Source organism: Bombus vancouverensis, chromosome 9 (assembly GCF_051014615.1).
Source record: "Bombus vancouverensis nearcticus chromosome 9, iyBomVanc1_principal, whole genome shotgun sequence".
NCBI classification, from domain to species: domain Eukaryota; kingdom Metazoa; phylum Arthropoda; class Insecta; order Hymenoptera; family Apidae; genus Bombus; species Bombus vancouverensis.
Window position 1 is genome coordinate 15184896 of NC_134919.1, and position 16045 is coordinate 15200940.

Here is a 16045-nt window from a genome sequence, read left to right on the forward strand (position 1 = left end):
ACTACTAAAAAATCTTACAAAGCAGGAGGGTAGTCGATTGAAAATTCTAAAACTCCAACAAACAAGGTTATATAGCAGGTTGGACGAGGCAAGGAGAGGGAGCAAAGGGTCGGGGAGCGTGCTCGGTCGTCGATCAGACGCGGAAACGAGCGTGAATCGCGGGGTCAGGGGGCGCGTGCAAATCCACCCCCGCCAGTGGACGACAAAGGGAGGCGCGACGATATGTACAAACCAACGGAAGCGTGTCGAATCCAGGAAGCGAGGCGAGAATTTCCGGGGAAACATTCGGAAATCGTTGAACGCGTCTAGCCGCCGTTCCGGAAACGTGATTTCGCCAGCCGCCACCTTCGTTCACCCCCATGCACCCTCTCGTCCCTCGACAAGCCACTGTTACACACTCGAAGGCGTCGAAATTCTTGCACAAGCCCCCTCGACGCGTCGAATTTGTGCCCGCGAGTCAATTTTCCATTCCTTGGCAAATACTCGATGCCTGTTTATAAGCGGTGAACGTACGAAGCTGGCAAGTACGTAAAGCGTGAATAAGGAAAGGTAGAAGGGAAGATGTCGCTTTGAGGATAACGCGTGGTTCTTTAAGACGAGAGAAATCTCGCATAAGAAACGGACCTTGCGTTTAACGCTGCAACTACCGATAGTTAACGCGAAGCTATTTCTGCCAAAACCAGTGAAAGTCACTGGTCTTCTTACAGAAGGAATTCCATGTTATGTGATACATTTTTGGTATTATCGATCCATCTAGGACCATGACCCCTAAACGAGGGTCGACACATTTATAAAATTGTAGAACCAGTCATTTTGACCGGCGTGGTATTTCTAGTGTCAGCATCTGGCGATCTAGCGATCGATCCGGAACTTTCCTGATAACCGATATCGTCATATCGAACGATACGCGGTAAAAATTTGAAAAACGTGTGGCAAGTTGTAGAAAACGAGGAAACTTGTTAATTTTGGTTCGATAAACAGATCGCAAGACCCTTTTACGCTTCGACGAGTACCAGTCATTTTGACTGCTATTGGTATAAGTAGCCTGGATACGAAATTATTTTCAGTTTGAATATATAAAAAACAAAATAAAATTTATTGTATTATTCTTTTAGTCATCGTTGCGAAATTCATTACATCATTGCGGAAAAAGATATAACACGATGTAGGAATTTGAAAATGAAATTGTAAAACCAGTCAATTTGTCCGGTGTGGTAGTTCTAGTGTTAACGATATCTCGAACTTGGACAAAATGAATACTTACAAATATACAGGGTGGTTGGTAACTGGTGGTACAAGCGGAAAGGGGGTGATTCTACGCGAAAAAAGAAGTCGAAAATTTACAATAAAAATTCTTTTCTTTTAGTTTTTTCTTCTTTTTTTTTTAAATTTTTCCATCGAGACAACGATCTACAGTGAGATCCTTTATAAAGTGCACGCGTACCGAACGAAAATTCAAAGTCGATTTTCTCGAAAACAAAGCCTCGAGCGAAAAATTTTTATTCTATATTTTCGACTTCTTTTTTCGCGTAGAATCACCCCCTTTCCGCTTGTACCACCAGTTACCAACCACCCTGTATAAATATCAGTTTGTGTTCTTCAAAATTTTCTCTAAAATATATCGTTATTTCGATGTCTTTGAAAATAACAGCAATAATAGGCAAATAGAATCTTAGTGAATTAATTCCAGTTAATTAATCTCGATTATAACGAATTTCGAATAAAGATACACGGTGGAGCAATTATTATATTATTCTTCGACGTATATATTTTTATGGCTAGTACAGACAACGTAGACGGCTTATTAGCGTTTTCAGTAAATAATGCAATTTGAAATATCGTACGATCACAGTTCGATATTCTCCTAATGCCCGATATGCAGCGAACCAGGGGGTGAAATAATGCGGCTTACCGCCGGGGATGTTTTTAAAGCCAACAAATAGAACGGAGGCCTCTCTAAATATGCTCTGGAATCAGGAGAATCCTGATGCTCGATTGCAACCCGTGCAACCCTTATTCGCGGAATCCGACGTCGATAGAAAGAGGGGAAAAGTGCCTATCGAACGACTTACTTGAAAAGTAGTACAGGATATAATACTCGCTCGTGCCTCTTTAATATACATCCACTTTGCATACCTTTACTCTACGAAATATTTCATAATATTTCTTTCTTATATTTCATCTGATTTTTTATTATCACAGCTAATCAATGGTCTGTCACTATCGTTTCACGAATGAACACATCTTTTAACGTGCGTCGAATACAATCGTACGCGTCTATAGTATAAATTATTCAAAGGATCTCGTTCCAAGTTACTTGAGCGACGTTAATCGAAGTTGCTGCAATAATTACGAACAATAGTTTATATCGTTCCTTCGTAACTCGGAAGATAATTTATACATCATATATCTTTTGCGATTATTCGAGCGATTTCCGATCTAAATAATTCACACGATAATTTAGACTCGAAACGATTTAGGACATTGGACGTAACTTGAATAACAGTCAAATGCGTGGTAACCTGTTCGAAAGGAATTTTTAACTATCCTTTTTTATCGATCATTCATAATGGGACAAATTTATAATTAAAGACTGCCTAGATAAGGGTTGGTAGATTAAAACCAGCATTACACGATTCATCTGTGTAACGAACACCACCTCGTCGCGACGTAAAAATGGCGTCGTAACCTCCGCCAACGCTTGATTACCACCAGGCAAACGAATCCTGGAAAAGGACAAAGAGCGTACGACGACGACGTCTACGAAACCGATAGGGGGAGGGCGACAGTTTACGAGGGTGACGCTAACTCAACGGGGGTGGATGGGTGGTGGCTGGAGTGGACTGGTTTATAGGAGAAACGCGTAGAAAGGACGAAGAGGAGGCGAGAAAAAAAGGGAACCACCCACGGAGAGTCCGACAAAGGCCTGGCCACTTGTCCGATCTCTTGGATCTACGCAAATAGACGCCCACGAAGCCTTTTAACGTTCCTGGTCTCTCGTCGTTGCTTGTCTCCGTCGTTTCTCCGCTTGTTTCCGTGTCCCCATGGCCGACACACCTGCCTTGGCCTCCTTTGAACCGTTTCGCGGTGTCTTCGCTCGCTCGTCGCATCGTACGATGATGTTTTTTAACCAGATTCCTCCAGTTTAACGAGTTTAATGGGCGTTCACTGTTGATTGATAATACGCTGCGGTGAATGTAGCATAAATTTGTTCTCGTTTCTGTCAAAAACGATATAATCGTTTATTCGAATATCCCCCTGTCAAACAGAAGTTACTTTCGAATTCTTAGAGGAAAGGAGCACGCAATAGAGAGAATAGGAATGTTTAAACACAGTTGTGTTGCGTATAATATTCGATGATTTATTTCAATCGTCGTCCGTCTCTTTACTATCTCGCGTGCATTTTTGCTGCTGAATAATCTGGATACGCACACTTGTCTATGTATCGATCGTACAGTGGCTAGGAAAAATATTCATTTCCCAATGGAGCGTTTTCTTCTTAGATGCTACGTTTCATTTCCATAGTATTCGATTTCCGTAATCGTGCGAAAGTGCTATTAAACGATACAAAATTTATTATAGTTGGATCTAAATAACTGGTGTATAAGTGAAATGATACGTGCGCAAGCATACAATGTGTACAAATAGCTTTGTAGCCACTGTATATACGCGACGAAATATAAACAACGATACAAAAGGAGAAAAGGAAGGATACACACAGAATAAAGTAAAACTTTTTTCATGGCTGCTTTGAAACGAGAAAAGCTCGCGCGTACAAGAGAAAAGGGGAGAGAGAGAGAGAGAGAGAGAGAGAGTTAAGGCATCGGCATTGATTGGTTTGTTTGCGAAGAACACACAAGCCAATACACGATGAGAGAGAGAGAGAGAGAGAGAGAGAGAACGGAACACGCCGACGGAACGCAGCGTGCTAATATTGGCGCGGAAATTACGTAAAACAAAGGAAGCGTGCCGGAACTCCGTGTCTCTCGACAAATCGGCCAATCGATCTTCGCCAGGAGAAAGTTCCTGACCTGGGGAATCGAGTGCCACCTCCGAGAGTATCGATAGCGTTCACGTTACGTTTCAATCTTGTATTTTCCCAGTTGCTCCATTTCAAACCCTTCAACGTGTACGAAAAGAATTTAATAATTGAATGTTATATCTCAATGTGCTTTTAAATGCGTTATACGCACCGCAGAATTGGAATATTAGGAACATTGGAACCAACGAATCTATCGATATTCTTATTACCATTGATATTACTTGCGAACTGTCGTCTGTACACTTTCGTCGACTGTAGTAACAGCACACGAATTTGTCCAAATGTAGTCCCAGTTGATGATGGATCGATAACTTGGACACGTTCTTCTCTGAGATATAAGAAACTTATTAGCGTAATAGAAATTCTTGACAAGCCCGCTACACAGACTAGACACACGAAATAAGTCTCCAGAATTAACAAGAAATAGTTTACCACATACATATCACATATACAGGGTGGTTGGTAACTGGCGGTACAAGCGGAAAGGGGGTGATTCCACGCGAAAAAAGAAGTCGAAAATTTGGAATAAAAATTCTTTTCTTTTAATTTTTCCATCGAGACAACGATCTACAGTGAGATCCGTTATAACGAGACGCGATAAAGTGCACGCGTACCGAGCGAAAATTCATAGTCGATTTTCTCGAAAACAAAGCCTCGAAGGAAAAATTTTTATTCTATATTTTCGACTTCTTTTTTCGCGTAGAATCGCCCCCTTTTCGCTTGTACCACCAGTTACCAATGACTCTGTATATCTTCAACTCCTTCGAGCTTCATAAAATCGTACGATCTAAATGAATCTGAACGAAGAAAGGAACACCGACATCCTTCGTTGAATTCCTAAAAAAGCAACACTGAATAATACAAATTAGCCAACCTATACCTGCGTATATAAACCGTAGAGCGTTAACTGAATTTAATTGCTCTTCGACAACTTACCTCGAAAATGACTTCGAAGCTGGTGCACCTTCCCAGTACCAAGATGCAACCTCAACGCCGATCCTCAGCACTCCCAGAACCCATCGAAAAACCGTGTTGTTACGAAAAGGTTGACGAGTGTGGTCCTCATTTCCATTCTCACCGTGGTCGCCAGGGCCACGAAACCTGATCCTCCGACGCCGCAAGAAGAATACGGATGAGCAGAGAAAACACTGCGGGGCCAAAAAACGGCGGCACTCGAGGCTTTTACGCCTCTTCGAGGAAGAAGGACGTGACGGAGAGATGGCGACGGAAGTGGAGGGCCCGCCGGCTCAAGAGCTTCTATCGGGCCCTTTCGACGAAATCCTGAGCGTGCCGCTGTTTGCCCAAGCGGCTGAGGGTCAAACATCGGATCGCGGCCGGTTTCCACGTCCCCACGTACGATACCTGGGGAAAAGTACCACGTTGGTACCTCGGGGCGTTTACCATTTACCTGAAAAAACCGCGGCTTTCACCGCAGACTCGACGCGCGACTCTTCTTCTTGGTACACGCTGTTGCGCCATGCGTTTCGGCAACGTCGTTCGAAAGACTCGTCCAACACGTAAAATAGCGAAGTTGGTTAACCCCTTGCGTTAAGATTTGTTTTCTGCTGCCCGTGGCAGACACGGAAATCCGATTTCGGAACGTCGCGAGTGATACGAACATCGCCGTGGAATCGAGGGTCTCGCGAACTCAGTACGTCGATGTACTGATTTTTGCAAGTGTACGCGATCATTCGTTGAAACGTCAGTTCTAACTTTCAAGGCCACGCTGTTAAAAGACTACAGCAGACAAAATGGTATAATTAGGCGGTACAATGTTCTGCGATTGAAGGACAGTAAAATTAACGCATAGATCTACACGTGTGGAATTTAGTTTTTGTTTAACGTTATGAGATAAGGAATTAAAGGATAGTATGATGGTATAATGACACGATCATTGGAAAATTATCGTACTCCCTTTTTTCTATGTATTTGAAGGATGGAAGAAACGGTAGAACGAAGGAATCGAATAAACGAAAGATTTTTATTAAATATTTTTATTAGATATTTGAATTCTTCCAACCCGAGGACATTTTTTACGGCAACCAGACAAGCAGGTTCGTAAAATGTATCCTTTGTCTAATAGAACAAGTTAAATTACGGTATACGAGGTGGCTGGAGGTTGCGGGAAAACAATGAACGCCTTATTTCTGGCACAGACGCGCGGGCCAAGATGACGGGATGGCTAAGGAGACGGGCGCCAGGTACAAGTCAATTTATCGTTGTGCAAACACGCGCTATCGTCGTGCGAACTGGTATCGTCGCGTTACGACTATTCCGCTAGGAATTCTGGGATGAACTCGCGCCTCCTCGATCGTTGGCCTCGTTATCTTCTTGCGTGAAGCGAAATCAGAGAACTCGGGTTTACCTGTGTCACATAAATTTTACGAAATGTAAGAAAATTTTATATAGCACCGCTATCAAAGTGTGCGCGACAATAATAACTCGCTTATGGTGGCTTTATCTCTACATGGAAGAAGAAACTGCAAATGAATTTGAGTAGTCGCTAATCGTTATCGAAATAAATATATCGTCGATATATTTATTTTGTTCTTTCTCTTTGATCTCAGCTGTATATTTAAGACAAAATACAACATCGTAGTAGTCGTTTATTTTATCTCGTTGGGCAATCGAGTATAACAATTTAGGCAAAAATATCTTGTTGCTATTTATTGCTCGTTGTAGATAGATCGAAAACAATTTCTTTAGGAAAATTTACTTCTAAAATGTTATTCGACAATTGAAGCGAATAGATCGGTGAATAAAGCACTGGAGATTAAAACTGTATTCGAGATTAAAACGAAGTATTATTATAGATACAAAAGTAAAATGTAAACCAATATCGAGGAATATTCCATTTGCTGTAAAATTCCATCTCACAGGTCACCGCCTTCCATTTTCTTTCGTCTTCTTCCTTCAACAGTCGCCTGGAATGGCGCGGCCCACGATTTCTTATCAACCACATATTCCCCCGTCGTTGCTATCGCTTCTTCGAACATTTCTGTGAACTCTGCATTCGACAAATTTGTGATATCCAATATAGAAACCTTGTATCTTCATTTGTACAAAAATTATATTCCACATCGTATGGATAAACTGTTGCCAGGTTTCTCACTTAAATTCTTACCAAAAATAATTATCCTTCGACCAGAGTGGTTTACGATTGAAAAATAAATGATAAATCGAGCGATCGGAAGAATTACAAATTTCTCTTCTCTTTTAAAAAGAGAATTGTCTCAAGGTTTTTTTAATCTGCAGCGGAAAAATAAGAACTTAGACCGCGCCAAGACGCTATTAAGCTTCCTAAAATTTATAGCCCGTCTTCTGCGTGCCGTGTCTTGATAACATTTATCCTTTGAGTCTTGCGTCTTTTTGTGCGTGAAAACCAGACGATTTCACGGAACATCGTGTTGAAAACAAATATTCGTTTGAAATATTCTTAATTATTCTTCTACGAAAAGAAACGATCTTAACCCAGAGACGAAGGATATTAAATTCTCACTCGTGCAGACGTTTCAGACGTGCAAATTAATCGCTTCGTATATTTAAGTAATTACAATTCTGTTTCTTCGAATTAAAGTTCTACACTTTCTATCCTATCCTTTAAAAAACATCGTACAACTTGCTGTCCATTTCGAAAATTGAAATATCTTCTTTCTGTAGACGAACGTTTTATGTTGTATACGAAAAACACCAAATTAATTTGTACGCCTGATATTTCCTTCTTTAATTAATATTCCATTAAACTGTATAAACTATTTTATTTTCAAACTCACAGAGGCTATAACGTGTGAAGATTATGATTTTAACTAAGAAGAAGAGAAATCCTCTTCGTTAGATGTATTTCTTTAATCATTAGAATATTTCTTTATTTCCTAGCGATTTCCTGATGATTTAGCTTCTATCTTTGGCAAATCTATATAGAATACAATATAGAGGGTGGGACAGATGTGTGTCTCCTATACGAAGAAAGCATAATAATAAAGCTGTCAACAGTGGTCGAGTAAATCTAAAGCCTGGTTCATCCTACTAAATAAAGGAAACACCCAACAGATCTCACAAAGGACAGAACCTAACATACAAACACTCACCACACTAAAGAAATAAATCAATCAAATTCGAAGATGGTATCCCACTGAGGGTAGCCATCCACATGTTATATCACTATATCACTGAGCTTGTCCACTTACCAAATGTCCTACTGGACAAATTGTAAAATGTAAATAAATAAATAAAAAGTCCTACTAAATACAGTGGCAAACGTGTAACAAAAGGGTCTACATTTGCAACATTGTGATTCTTACCAAGCGTACCTCGAATTACGCTTTGTTTACTTCCCTCAACATGCATCCAGCTCTGACAAATTTTTCCGAAACGCTGATCCTTTGGTACAATAGCAGTTTTTCCGCGCAGATAGTATCATACGAGACTACATAATATTGTCTTTCTTCGTTCTTTATTAATATTATTTCCGTAGCTGAAAACCAAACTGGCATAGGCGAACTTCTTTGGCGTTTCTTAACGGAGAAAGAGAATAAAAATACAGAAATATAGAGAATGGGTAAACACGAAGAGAAGAGATGAGATAACGAAGAGAAAGAAGAAGAGATGAAAGGAACAAAGGTGGAAGAGTTGCAAAAGGTGTAAAAGGAAATGAACGCTCCAAATTTTAATTAATTACTCTAATAGCTTGTCTAATTACAAACATTACTTAAACTTCTAGTGAATTAATATTTTTAAACAAACATTCTAAAGCTTACTGTTGTAAAAACTATTTATTATACGCTACATTAAATCCATACGTATGAGCATTTTTCCTTTCTTAAAAGAAAATGCTATCATTTCTGATTAATACACCACAACGTCTTCAAACGACGTCAAACATCTCTCTAAAAATTTCTCCAAACGTAAAGAGAATCCTTTGAATCTTCTTTCGCGTACTCGCAAAATTCGGAAAGCTACCAATTAAGGCGAGTCTAACGGTCTGATCTAAATTCGAAACAGTTGCGATCATCGAACTTAGCCAAACATCACTCCCACGCGAGAAACGTGTCGGCGGACCGTTTAAAAGAGCAAGAATCGCACAATGAACGGAAAGACCCGACTAATAGACCTGTTCACCATGGCACGAGAATCCGCCTAAACTGTCCTGCGACAAATTCGGGGGTGCAGATGCTGTTCAATGGGGAATCCGGCTTAAGATCACGCCGTTTAACGCGGCTGAACCCCTGCAGCGCGACACCCGTCAATAAAACACCCCATGAAACGGCAACTATACGCGTTGCGGCTTGCACCCTTCGACCTATGCACTTACACCCCTTATTAAGGGGCTGTTACTGATCAATACGTACCATGGATCGATTAAATTTCACAGATCCAATTGCTTTGGTATTTTTGCCGACTGAATTAACTTGCACCAGAATTTTTACGTGCCATGTGCATTCGTTATCTCCCGCGTCTTCGTTCCGCAAGTATTTCAAACGATTTGTACAATTTTTCAGAAGAAGAATTTATCTGTGCTATTGGTCAAACGTGTGAGATCGTTGCATACGTATATCGTGAAAGACTAGAATTCTTTAGAAGAGTAAACTTGAAATTTCGTTGCTTCAACGTTCCTTTATCGAAAATTTAGAAGAAAATTCAGATTGATAGGAGAATTAGCATAATTAGAAAGTTTGGTATAAATACAACTGCGTGAGTCAGTACAAATTTGCATTACCTTTTAAAATTCTCTACTAAAGAATTTACCAAAATACGAGGTTCCTGTCGGTACGTGATGCACTAATTTCGAACCAGCCATCAAATTAACGGCAGATCCGATATAGACACAAGCGCAAACATGATTCCAAATGTTTGTTCAGTAGTATACTAACAAACATCAAACTTATCAAAGAACAAAACAAAGAAACTATACCTAATTTATGTCCTACCCGTACCCTCTCTTATAGTAAAGTTCCAAGTGCCCAAACTTACCCAAAGCAACAATTAAATCCATCCTCGACAAACATCAACACGAACCATCGGTTTTATACAACTCCGGCTATCGCGACAAACGCTTTTGCTTTCGGATACGATCGAAATCGAAGATTTAGAGCGTAGAAAGATGCAGTTGTCGACAGGGCGCATACGGCCCAGTTTATCGCGAATGAGTCTCCGAAGGGGTGCAAGGTACGCGCAAAGGGGGATCCCAAGGGATTGGCCGGGGAATTAGCAGGAATATAGCAGCATTTAGTAGAGCGAACAGCACAGAATCCACCGAATCGCCCCTGTTTGTCGAACAGCCATATACATACAGGACATTTTCCACGCGAGCAATGATCTCGTTATTTGTTTCCAGTCCGATAAAAGGGTGTAAGCTCCTCGTTTCTCCGATACGGTTGCTGAATGCTTTTCACCAGGCGACGAGCATCGAACAGATCGTGGCCTGGCCAAATTTATTTCTTCGTAATTCATCGTGACTGGTGTTCAGGTTGTCAACCACGTTACGTACGTTTCGCGAACTTTCCAGTTTATTTCTTCGGGATAACCCTTTGCTATATTTATATTCATGTCGCAGTTGATGTAACGATACAACGAAAGGTTATACTGAAACTGAGGATCATTGGCCGAAGAAGGGAATACGTGACACGATCGATAAGGCGAAAAGTATGTCGGAGATGAAAGGACACCGGAGCCTTCCCTCTGGAACTTCAGGAAAATTCTAATTAAAGTTTACAATTGTAATTAAACAATTTGCCGTCATTCTGCCCAATTGTACTTGTTTGCGATTTATGATAATAAACTTGGGCTCAAGGCCGAACGTAGCCGCGGTCAACGGGACGGACGCTTCGCCTAACAAAGGTGTGGAATCATAGCATGACCTCGTTAAAAGAAACACCAATAGAGGTACTTGACAGTAAAACATTCCAACGGTTCCTTCGGACAATGAATACCAGATGCTAAGGCGCTTACACAACACGAGTTCGGTTAGCCCGAGGACCCGCTATAAAACCTGAGTTTTTTTGGTAGTTAAGATTTTTCAAACTGACCAATTGACAGCGACGTCAATTTCCTTTACTTTCGGAACGAGGGCTATACTCGACGAATCCGATGATCTCGTGTCCTTTGACACACTCCATCATAGTTTTCCTCTGTGGCATCATTGGGACGAAAAGTCATTCTTTCCTGTGATCTCATCGAGGAGAGTAGCGCCTTACGATCTGTGAGTATTACACGTTTGAGTTAGAGCAAGTATATCTATCATCCCGTTGACCGTGGATTCGTTATCGAACCTAAGACCAACGTCACTAGCATCGCAAGTGTCCAGCCACCGCTGTTGATCGTCGAATCGGTAGTGTTCATACTCGTCGTACCAGGCCGTATCTTCGTTATAACGCAACGATGGCCAATTCCAAGGGAAGTCTATCGAACGCCCACAACTCTGTTCCTGACTCTTCTCCGGCAAGTAATTATGACGAAGATTGTGAGAAAAACATCGCGAAAGTCCTAAATGAATCTGTTTGTTCGTGTACGCAGCCCTAAACGTGTACATTCTACGAATGGTAAATTTCGAAATGGTAGAAGGGGCTGTATCGATGCCTGGCAAAGTAATTAGTTTAATTTCGTTGAATGGAAAATATTTATTTCTATATTTGTTTGTAGGTTTACTTTTTCCCCTCTTTATTATTTTTCCATCGTAATTCGATAATTGTGTCTTTTTGTAGATGTTGAATGTATGAATTTAATTTAACGATTGAAATTTATATATTGAACGTTTGCTATATGCTTCATATCTGCCGCCGATAATTTCAAATTATCGATATTTATATATGTAGCTTGAATTTTTAACTCGATTTGCCCAATATATCGGCTTCATTATTACGCAGAAAGTTTTTATCTTCGTTTAATCAATCGGGCATTTCATCGCTAACCATGGCTAGTGGCTAGTAGTTATTTCTTCGCGTCAAACACTTGTCAATTACTCCCAACTATCGTCAATATCCAGCTTATTTTCCAATCACGTTACGATCATCGGTCACAATTACAATTATTAATTCAAACGTAACTAATATCGAAAACGTCTATAACTTTTCATACAATTCGCATCATTTTTTGTCTTATGGGACTCCTTCTTTGGAAAATGCCAAATTACCTTTCGATATCTATGTGGGATGGTGTGACGTTAGCGAAAGACGTGGCTGATTGTTTATAAACGTTGTTAAGATATGTTCACGTTGTCAAGAAGTGTTGTGAGCGTTACCAAGGTTTGTTTTGAAGGAAAAATGAGCGTGGTAATGCTATCCGATTGAATTAATCGTGGTCGAGAGAAGTTCATCGTGTTGCTGTGACGTAGAAATAGTGTTAAGCGAATTCGTGAAGTGCGATATTACATTCAATTTTGTGAGAGTGTTACAATATTGTGTTTATCATACTGTCTTTTCTGTTAATTTATAATAAACATTCCCACATCTATAAACGTAACAGTCAGTCGATCAGAATAATCCCGATTACTCTGTGCGAAACAGTCTTTAAAAGCCAATCGAAAATCGTCTTAAAGACCAGCTCGTCGATCAAAAATTCGGAAAAAGCGACGGACTTTCGCGCGAGGCATCGACATACTTTGAAAATTAGCCGAAACACACATCGTTACGATTCGGCGAATTAAAACGGCACGCTCGCCATTGATTAGGAATAATTACCGTTAACGAGCACGATTAAAAGCCAGTGGAACCGGCGAGGGCGGCAAGGTGGAGAGGGAGAGGCGGAGTCGTTTATTAAATGTAAACAGCCATGTTTTTAACGATCGTCCCCGTTCGTTCGTTCGTTTCGAATCATCGGTCCCGGGAATTTCTCGCTTGGCGAATAATCACCGGAACTTCCGGATTATTTTAACCGGTAACCCGGCCCGGCCGGCGTATTTACTTAGCGCGCATAAATTACCAAACGCGAAGCGCAAAATCGTCCGATTTCGCGGCCGCGCAACGCAAATTCACCGACGAATCGGAGGCATCCGACATAATATCGCGGCTGATAATTACTAAATGCGACTTTGATTAATCGTCGCTTATGAAACGCTGCTTCTACCGATCCAACGAACGAACGCAAGTTTTTATCGCGATATCTCGCGGGATACGTTGCCGAGTTTCGAATGGAAAATCCGATGGAAAATTGCGAGGCTCGTATCTTTGAATACAAGCGGTGTTTCTCTTCTTCCTCCTTTGATTAACCAGATTTGTTGCGTCGCGTGACACAATTCGAACGTCATCGCTCGTTGTCTGGCCGCCAACGGTACATGTGCCGTTATTCAGACCCTCGGTAAACCTAAGGGCCCACCATAAATCGTATACATTTTGAGGTTGAAATTTTTCACATAATCCTTTTAAATCGAAGGTTTTATTTGTTTAAATCGAAGGTTTAAATCGAAGTGTTTTATGAACGGTCCTTAGAACATTCCTTACGGAAAACTCCTTACTCCTAATTACGGAAAAGCGAGTAGTTAGTAAAAGCGGATTTTCTCGTGAACAATGTCACCTCCTATTCTCCTCTATCTATTCTCATTCATTAACGCTGATCATAACTAATGGACATCACTGATCGTTACCCTCGCCTTCCTAACGAAAAGTGTGAGCAATGAATGAGCAATGAATCAGGTACAATTAATTGTACCTGAAACGCACCCACATTTCCTGCGTAATGACACGAGAGCGATGAGTTCGTCGAAATCGGTCACCACAGCCGCCAAGTCGAAAACGATCAATCGACAGAAGTGAAATCGCAATGTCAGCCAAGTAACGGTCAAATCTCGACAAATTCGAAGATGGTATCCCACTGGGGGTAGCCATCCACATGCTATATTACTATATCACTAAGCTATAATATTTTACCAAATGTCCTACTGGACAAATTGTAAAATGTAAATAAATAAATAAAAAAAAAAATCTCGACAACAGTCAAAGTCAAAACGCAGTCGCCAACACGAAAAGAGTGTCAGGCTGTACTCACTCGTAGTTTAGCAGTCAACGTACACACAATTGTATCCAATATCGATGTTACGTCGGGCGACACTCTAATAGTCTTAAGGACCCATCATAAATCTCAGGAATTTTCTATCTAAGGCCCTTCAGACCGAACAAACATCTCTTTACTGAATCGTTTCTAAAGCTTATCGTCTACTACGGGAAGACACCAGAAAGTTGGTCTTCTTCTAGTTAGTTTCCTTTAGTTAATATGATACTTCACACTGGCAACTTTCTATAGGGCGATTAAGACCCTTCTTAGTCCACCAACCTTCTTTTATCCAATCAAGAAGAATGTCCATCGTCCTCACTTTCCTAACCAAAATTGTCATGAAAAAATCCGATGGTCCCTTGCGTTAGACACGCCCATCACTAGCTTTCCTCCGACACAGCATCGTCACTTTAACTTACTTATTCTTCATCGTTAGGATAGTCGACAAGTCATTACCGAGTTTCTATCCTTAAATCAATCACTTACTTAATTTATCATGCTCATTCACGTAGGTCATTCACGTAGGTTCTTACACAAATCAGGCCCCACGCCGCGTGCAAGGTAGCAGTCAGATGTCTGCACACCCTTCTTGTATAGTCTTCAACAGTCTTAAGGACTCGCCATAAATCTTGGCATTTTCATAGTTAAAGTATTTTCCGCTAGCAACTTTCTCTCGGGGATGGCTAAGACCCTTCCTAGTCCGCCAACCTTCTTATTATCCAATCAGAAGCAATGCCTATTGCCCTCACTTTAAATCCGATGGTCAATCCGATGGTCATCAATAAATCCGATGGTCTCGTGCGCTAGACACACCCATCACTAGCTTTCCTCTGCCACAGCATCGTCACTGAACTTCACTGATTTTCCATCTTTGGAACAGTCAACATCTCTTGACCGAGTTTCCACCCTTAGATCAGTCACCTACTTAACTTATACATACGCACCAGCGTAACTATCTTCTTTACAAAGTTGTTGGAATAAACTGTAATGTGTAACTTGTTATATCAGTGCCATGTTTAATTCAACCACCCCTATTATCATAACAGAAATCAGGGGATCGATCAGTTCGTGGCGTCGATTATCTAATCGTAACGGGAATTTACGACTCCCGTTGACGTGCTTCCTCGCGATCGCGTCTCTCCGCGAATGATCGAATAAACAATTGAAGTTGTTTAATTGTTGGAAATATATATGTCGGAGTCAGGTTGGTATTTTGGGACGTTCGATGAACCTTTACTTACTCTACGGTCGCCGACGTAGCTAATATTTATCGGTACAAATGTGGGCACTACAAGGGGCTATGAGTAATAGCGGCGATAGGATGGTCGAGATGATGGTGACAACGAATTCAGGTTCGATAATTCAGGAATCCACGGTCCACGGGAGGACAGGTATCAACGTAATCCTCGATTCGGGTAGCTTCTCGATAACTCAATCAACAATTCGTCCAACCACTAACTAACAAACTGACTCTCTCGTAATCCAAAAGAAACTGCCCTTATATACTCCTGTCCCCACTTGTCGGGTCAATCTTTGTTTTCAAGGAGAGCCATATGATCATTTTATACTTCTGTCAGGTACACGTCCCTCCCGCGACCGTGGCTACGTCTAGTGACCCGCTATGTCACTTTGAACCCGAACCCATCGTCATAAAGTCAGATTGGAACATTAAAACTATTTCTTATTTTTATTACGTAAGTGCAGCTATAGTAAAAGTCTGGACTAGGGTATTGGGCTTTTTCCCAACATTCCGGACAGGAAATCACGATGTTCTTTCATCTCCGACATATATATATCATAACCTGTTAAAATCAGCGTTATACTCGCTCAACCACCCCTATTATCCTAATCGAAATAGGACATCGATCTATTCGTAACGATTATTCGAATCGGAACGGGAATTTACGACTCCCGTTGACGCGCTTCTTCGAGATCTCGTCGAAACAAAATTCGTGCGCGATATAGCAGGCGGGAGAAAATTTAGATCTAAATAGATCTAGATTTAAATACCATTTAATG

The 16045-nt window shown here is 41.0% G+C and overlaps 1 pseudogene; it reads right to left on the bottom strand.

Moving 5' to 3' along the window:
- Positions 1-4774: 4774 nt before the first annotated feature.
- LOC143303156 (uncharacterized) lies at positions 4775-5836 on the bottom strand (annotated as a pseudogene).
- Between the last annotated feature and the right edge of the window lie 10209 nt (positions 5837-16045).